The sequence below is a fragment of the Myotis davidii genome, unplaced genomic scaffold (assembly GCF_000327345.1).
Source record: "Myotis davidii unplaced genomic scaffold, ASM32734v1 scaffold726, whole genome shotgun sequence".
NCBI classification, from domain to species: Eukaryota; Metazoa; Chordata; class Mammalia; order Chiroptera; family Vespertilionidae; genus Myotis; species Myotis davidii.
In genome coordinates, this window is record NW_006297808.1 from 2,137,762 (window position 1) to 2,146,059 (window position 8,298).

Below are 8,298 nucleotides of genomic sequence, written 5' to 3' on the forward strand. Positions count from 1 at the left end.
TTGGGCTATCCCAGCCACAAACATCTGCCAGCACAGCCACGGCTGTGAAATCAGGCCAACCAACAGTGCCTGTGCTGGGACAGAGACGCGCTGGTGTTATTAGGAATATAGGACTGGGCTTGATGGGCAATCTACTGACTGTGATTTTTCAGAATCATAGTATATTTTATTAATTGTTTTACAAGTAATAGACTTGTGACACAGTATTAGGTGATTTTTCAGACAGCCCTGTCTCTTCTGGTATTAGTGAAGTCTAGAAAGCAGGCAGCAGAAGTTTGGGAAGATCCAGCTCCATCCTGGCTACAGGAATTTGGACAAGTCACCAAGACGCCCTGAGCCTTGATTTTCTCATCTATAAAATAAATCAACTACCCTGGCTCACAGGGTTCTTGGAAAGCTGCATGACATAAAAAATAGGAAAAGTTCTTATAAGTTAAAAAAAAAAAAGTTCCAGAGGAACAGTAGTTCTTCTGCAAAGATAAGGTATCCTCCAATTTCCTCACTTAGCTCCCTTTTTGTATACTCCGAGGGTTGGGGCACTTAAGAGACAGATCATGAAAGTTAAGAGCTATCACAGTTACAGGTGAAGTGCTAATAACTTCATTTTGAAACTGTCAGGTTTAGTGTGTGTGTTTTTTTTTTTTTTTATCACAGCTGTGGCTTGCACTAGAACTCTACCTGTAGCTGCATTTCCTTCTCACATTTTAATTAGCAAATAAAAACTCCCAAAAGCTCTCCAAATGTTTTTGCCTGAAATTTATAAGTAAAAGTCAAAAGATGCTGAGTAGGTGCTGGGAAAAATCAAGCCAGTAACAGACATCTATCACCAACAATGCGCAGGTTTATTTGAGCTTATGTCAGGCCAAGAGATGCCACCTCTGAGCCAGCTTTGATTTTATTTTTGCAGTTAATTTTCAAGATTTTGGGTGTTCAGCGAGCATGCTTTATAACGTCCTGCCATTGGCTGAGCGCTGCTGCCAGCCAGATGGCCCGGCAGAATGACACTCATATGGCAGGGAATGTGAATGCCGCCTGTGATTCCTTCACTCTCTCCTGGCACCAGTGTGCTGGCCGCTATCAGGAAACCTGGGTGCTGGGTGCCAACAGGTGACACTACATGAGGGCTCCTGGTGCCAAGAACAGAAATGTGATTTTAAAGGGACCACTTAAATCCTCAAAAGAGTTTCACCTTTAGCTATACTAGATGTGAGGGACACCAGGGAGGGAAAGGGATTGCTTTGTGAACTGCCCAGGAAAGTGCTGCTACCAACCTGCCCACTCTGGGCACTGGAATGGTGACTCCAGTTGATAAGCTGCACTCCACCTTGTCCAGGGGGTTTTCTAAAAAATCGTTGGAGGGGCTCTGTAACTCAGACTTTATAAAGCCAGCTGAAGAGCTATTACTATCTAAACTCACACTAACGGATAAAAACACAAATGATAAGCACAGTAACAACAAACTGCTACCAACTATATAATGGGGTTCGGATATTCATTTGCATCCAGCGCCCTCAGCCAGTATAGCTCCCAACATCCTCTAAGCCAGCCGTGGGCAAACTACGGCCCGTTTGAAATGAATAAAACTATTGGGGAAAAAAAGACCGTACCCTTTTATGTAATGATGTTTACTTTGACTTTATATTAGTTCACACAAACACTCCATCCATGCTTTTGTTCTGGCCCTCCGGTCCAGTTTAAGAACCCATTGTGGCCCTCGAGTCAAAAAGTTTGCCCACCCCTGCATAAGCTCTCGCCCAATGAATCTTGAGTCCATGGTGTCTTTGGAGCCCCACAGGGGAAGGCTTGGAAGTGGGGAGGTAGTTCTTGAGGCAGAAAATTAATGATCATTACAAAGCATTCTTAATCTCTCTGTGACTGCTCCAAATTCAGGTTTGCCTCATCTGTTTTTCTAACGCTAGATGTTATTAAATATACAGACATCAAGGAAATTTTTCTCTATCAAACTCAGCAAAATGATGTCACTTGTTTTGGCCCAGGAATGATACATCTCTATACCCTCTGTTCTTGGTACTCTATGTTTGTCCTCTTGTGACTTCTCAAGGGGTAGGGGAGAGGAGAGAATTCTAATCTGGTTTTGGGAAAAGGCAGCTCCCGTAGAAAAGGCACCTCCTACCCACCGCATCACCCTCTCTCAACAATACCAGCCAGGGGCCTAGACCCCAGGACACTGCCTCCGTGGCATCAGGACGCAATGCTAGCCAAGCGGCTTTGGTTACAATGCCCAGCTATTTCTCTGTCCATGTCATTCCGTCACAGGCAGGAAGCCACAGACAGTTTGTACAAGCAGCAGCACTGTCTTCTATGCCAGCGAATATTTGATTCTGTCAAGCTAATGTAAATATAAAGAAACTATTGCCATAGATCTGAAATGATAATCAAGGTCTTCAATCATCAAAAACAATCAATTATGTCTAGTCAAAAAGCACAGCAATATATTTATTTCATCAAGATTTTCAACAAAAGCTGAGACAAAAAATGATTCACTAATTTACTCCTAGCTATATCCCCATCTTTAAGTGTCTGCTCAATGGATATTACTGGATTTCTATACACTTGTATTATATTAAAGAAACTGCAGGAGTAAAAGCTCAGCTGTAGTGGGAGCACTTAAATTATGGAGGCCCAATGAGATAATGAACAATTCACTTGCATAGCAAGGACTCTCAGAAGAAAAGCTATGGCCTAAGTTCGGCACCTATGTGAATCTACGGCCAAAGGACACCCAAGGCTTCACTCCCAGGTAACAGCTATGAAGCCCAAACGCTCCTCTACCACTCAGCCCTGGGTCAACTTACTGTCCGCTCATCAGTGTGATCCTCCTCCTGGGCTTATTATGGGGACAGTTCCAGACAGGGCATAAAAGGGCCAAAAAGTGCACTGGTGCTCAAAGAGCTTAGAATTTGGTAAAATAATTGGACAATTGTCAGGCAGGATGCTACAGGAGAGATACTAAGATTACTAGGAGTTGAGAGGAAGAGAGATGACTTTCTGTTGTGAGGTCAGGGAAGACTTCCTAGGGAAGGTAGGAAGAGACGGCCTGAAAGGATAGGTGAAATTTCATGTGGGGGAAGAAGGGAGAAAGAAGGAGAGTTCCAGGAGGCGAATGAGCAGAGGTAATAAAAACAACTGCAGCTAGTTTACTGACTCCTGCTTTACAACTTTTGTCATTGTTAATTGCCACAATGATGTTAATGTGTCCACCAATGAGTGAGGACATAGGTTCAGAGGTAAAGGCAACCTGACCATATCACATATTTATGAAGGGAGATTTAGAAGGCTATTTTCTGCACCTAAATCTGCTCCCTCAATTACAGAAGAATGCTCTCAAAAGTGCAAAGGCTTGGGGTTGACAAGGGGACAGTGGGCTCCAGGGGCATAGGGAGAAAGAACTCTAGGGTTCTTCCTCTTCTAAGCATCTATGATTCTATCTTAGCTGTGGAACAGGCGAAGTTGGTCTTCATATTCTACAGCTCTTTTTCTGTAGTCCCCTTTCTCTTTCCTCCTCATCGGGGTAGTGGCAGTTCCCTCGGGTTGCTGGTGCCAGGTCTGCTTTGAAAAAAAGGCAAAATTGTGGGGTCTCCAAGGCCAAAGTTACTTATTATTTGTTGGGTCACTAAGAAACTCGAGGTAGATCTAATCAAAGCTTTGAAGGTGCAGGTAACTCTGTTGAATCAATGTGTTGTTGATTCTCCAGGCTACTGACGATCAGTGCAGATCTTTAGGAAGATCATTCTGGCAGCCACAGGAAGAATTAAGTACAGGGAGGAGAGACTAAGAGTAGGCCATGCAATTCAGCATTTCAGCAAAGAAGCCACAGGACAAGAAAGAGGGTTACCAAAGGCGAGAGAGGTCCAGCCTTAACAACCTGACAAGAAGGTAACCCACCCAGTAAAATCTGCACTGAGAACAAGAAAAAGGAAAGGAGAGAAACAAGACTTGTCTCGGAAAGAATCTTGAATCCACTTCAGTGAATAAATACAGGAAGCAGCCACATGAAAAGAAAATAGGATATACTAAAATGGAATTATAAGCCTGGCATTGAAAAGCAGTAGACTTTCTCCATCCCAGCTGTTGCCAGCTTTTGCTTCAATCCGCCCTGCTTTAAATGCTCGCAGGGGTCCCAGACCAATCAGCATTGGACCTGTCAAATCTGACTGCTGGCATAAATATGGAAAGGCCGAGTGGCAGCCATAACATGGAATTTCCTTGTTTTTATTAGTTTAAGGCTCTTAAAGAGTAACTTTCACATTGGGGAAAACTCTTCAAATATGTACTACTTGAAACTTAGATCCAGTTACCCCTCACATGTTTTCAATCATTCCGCTTGCCAATTTTACTAGTTATCAAAAGGCATTTGTGGTTGAAAGCGGGGAATGGGCTTTCCCCTCCCAGTACATCTGCCCAGTGACCTCACCCTGCTGGATCCCTAAACTGGCCACTGGCTGCCAGAACGGCCTGATAAGGCAGATCAAGATGTGCTACTGGATCTCACAGCTGTTTATTTTATTTTTAAAAATATATATTTTATTGATTTTTTACAGAGAGGAAGGGAGAGGGATTGTTAGAAACATCGATGAATCAGCTGCCTCTTGCACACCCTCTACTGGGGATGTGCCCGCAACCAAGGTACATGCCCTTGCCCGGAATCGAACCTGGGACCATTCAGTTCGCAGGCCAATGCTCTATCCACTAAGCCAAACCGGCTAGGGCACAGCTGTTTATTTTATAACACTGGCACTACAGTGACATCTGGGTAAGAATTTGGAAAAAAAATTACTGATAAAATCCAGCTATTGCTACTTAAATGAATCCAGAAATATAAGTTTCTCTTGAAAGGCACACATACTAAAATAAATCTGGTTGCTCAATTTTCAATTCCTGCAGTTAAACCTACTATGATTTGGGGATGATAGTGGGCTGGTCATGCTACATTCTGGGTGTTATTCAACGCTGAAGCTCTGCATGAAAGAGTAAACTACCATAAACCACATGTGATTCTTAAGCCACCAAAAATTAAAGAGCCTAACTCACTTGTCACTATTAGAAATCTTCTCATTAACTAAGTGCAGAATCTCCAAATTCCTAATAAAGAGCCCCTGGTTCTTTTCTTGCTATGTTAACCCAACACACCTAGGAGTGGCGAAGCCTTCTAAGGGTATGAAACCACAAATGTCTAATATCAAACAATGTAAAATTCTGTGCTGTCAATGAGAGAACAGAGATGGGGAGAAATAGATTGGAACCTCATTAAATAACAAAATGAAACACATATAGGTGTCCTAAATAGCTTGCTTACCTGATATAAATACAGAGGAAGGCCTAATAAGACGAGCATTGTATGTGCTGGCTGAAAGGAGGCCACCCTCCTGTGTGCTATGCACTTCATATGTAGTAGCAGGGGTGTGACTTACTGACCACTGAAGTCAGCTCAGAGGCCCAGGGACCAGAGGGCCTGAGATATAAAAGGACAATACTGACTGCTCTTAAGAGATTGTTTGGAATGTTCTATACATTTCTGGCATGAATATGCACTTTTCCTGTGAATACAAAAATGCAAACAAATCTTCTGAAACAGAAAACTTTGTATTCAATTTGTTAGGGGCAGGTTTCAAATTTCCGACATAAACATTTATTTTTAATCCAGATCTCCCCCCCCCCCCCCCCCTTTAATCCAGATCTCCCCCCCCCCCGCCCCCAATTTGAAACCTGTTAATTCCATCACTGAGAATCCATCAAGTTTCAGACTGGAATTAATTTTAGCAACTGCTTTATACCAAAAATATTAGGAGATGTAGCTGTGTAACTGGCCTCACTTCACACACTGTCACCGAAAGTCTGCATGTTTGAATTCCTTGCAGACAGTATAGTTCACACTGACAAAGAAGTGTTCCCAAGTTGGTGAGCTCACGATTCCTTTTCGGGGAGCACACAGAGCTGTCGGAAGCAACGCTAGCAATCTGGTCATCGGCCTTTTTTTACAGAGAACTGACTACGGTGTTGATTCGTCCCCTCCCTACTCAGGGAAGTGACTGTCACTGCATACACGCGCACGCACACACACACACGTTTACCTCTCAACAAATGCACATTGATTACACACTGTCTCTAGTCAGGATTGTTCCCGGTGTCTGTTGGTTATCTTTACACCTCTTCCTCACTGGGCCCCTTCTCCAACCTCATCTATCACAAACTAAGCTGCCTAGCCCAGAAAGCCACCTATGTAGGTTAAGGCAAGCTGAAAGTAGGGAGGCTATGGATTATAGTCTGCCTCCCTGAGGTATATATCTTGCTTTATTTTACTTGTGATTCAAGAAAATGTGGCCCCTGAGTCATCAGTAATCCATCCCCTTACACACTGCCACCAGTTTCACAATTATAATAGTTAAGCAACAGTCATCGCCTTTTGGCCAGTTCTCTGTGAAAACTCAGTTACTGTGACATCTCTTAGAGAACAGGCTTTGACTATCAGATTACCGCAAAAATTTACTTGAGTTCCATCTTGAAGGGCCAGAATTTCTGTGGCTCTCTCAGTCTATCATCCCTAGAGTTCCCTAAGAATGCAGGTTCCTTTTGCCCTTGGAGGCTGAGCCAAACCCGTCTATGGAGCAGCCTGGAGCTTACTGACACCCCCACCCATGGATGAATATTCTCCATCCCATCACAGCAATTTTAAAATGTCAAGTTCCACTACTGCCAATAGTATCCAAACCCGGAAGCCCAACCAAAGTCTTTACAACCAGTGTTTGAACCCAGGCAGGCTCACTCCAACTACTGAACCCAGTTTACCAGTGACCATGCAGTTGGGATTCCCACTGTGGCTATAAGGGGCTGGCCTTGCTAATCAGAATTAGCTCTACCTTTTCCTTCAAACCTCCAAGAAAAACATTCCCCACATAATTTCTGAAATGTCCAGTGTCTGAGAAATTTGGAAAGCTGACCAGGGCTCAACCTGGGATGGGCACTGGGGTCATAAGGTTCAGCAAGGCCATAATCCCTGCACTCTGGTGGCCAGATAGATGGCATCCGACGGGACAGCCCAGCAAAGCACACTCTAGAGCTTCAGAAGTATGTTTTACTTCACAATCAAACCAGGTCCTCGTCTTCAGGGCTATCCGCTCAAGAGCCATCCTTCAGGAGCCCCCAGAATGTTTAAACGGTTCCCCTCCCCAGCAGCACTGCCCCCACTGGATTTCTCCATAAGAGTTTTATTTAAAACTGGCATTAAAGCACACCATTGCTTATGAATCTGAGGGCTTGTAAAAGTCCCAAAACTACTCTGCACTTGATACTACACTGCCAAAGCACTTCCATTCTTTAAAACCTGGGCCATAACTTATGCAGCTCTACAGATTCGAAAGAAATTCTGGCCATACTGTGCATAACTTCCTGTGGACTTATAATACTTCTAGAGTTGTTAGCTAATTTAAATTAAAAAATAAGCAATATCCACATAAAACATTTTCCTACCTGACAACATCACCATGGTGATAAAACATACCTGTGCAATCTCGCAAGTGTGCAAAGCAGAAGAAACACAGGCCCCAATGCCAGCACGAACTTCGGAGCAAAGAATTGCCACTTATTTACATCTCCAAAGCGTGTCAGATTCAAACTTGAATATATATTTCACACAGTACCAAAACTTTTAAATATCCACAAGAAGATTTCATTTTTATAGGCAATAAACATTAAATCTAAAGGACTGGAACATAAAAAGTGTTTTAATACCATATAAATCACCTTTCCCTAGACAGACTAAATCTCCGAAGGTTTTAAGGACTGCAATATAAATTTTTATGGCAAATTATCTACATAGAAATTATCTGCATGAGATGCACTTTCACTTCTCATTTACATAGTGCTGACAATCTTCTCCATCACAACAGCCAATCCAATTTGGGAAGTCACACGTACAAGAGAAATACTAGAGCTCGAGCTAGGCGGAGATCTCCCCTTCTTTCTGCCCATCGTCTTTTATTTGATGCAACTAAGTCTGTCCATCCTATATAATAAAAGCCTAATATGCAAATTGTTCCCTCAGGCAGTCTTGAGGGACTGGGAGACCAGGAGTTCGACCGCTCGCTATAATGTGCACTGACCACCAGGGGGTGGTGCGGAACATGGCGAACGTCAGTGACGTGGCACTGGCAGCAGGTGGCAGTGGAGGCGCTGCCAGCCCTGATGGGTCCCGATGAGAGTGAGATGGTGGAGCAAGTGAGCGTGCGGCGCCAGGCCAAGGCGGGTGTGAGCGGGGAGCCTGATCGCTGTGCAGACCAG

General features: G+C 43.7%; 1 protein-coding gene across 2 annotated transcripts in view; it reads right to left on the reverse strand.

Moving 5' to 3' along the window:
• The window catches only part of CUX1 (cut-like homeobox 1), a 372,075-nt gene that overhangs the window by 307,601 nt on the left and 56,176 nt on the right, over positions 1 to 8,298 (reverse strand). The gene's annotated exons all lie outside the window — the stretch shown is intronic.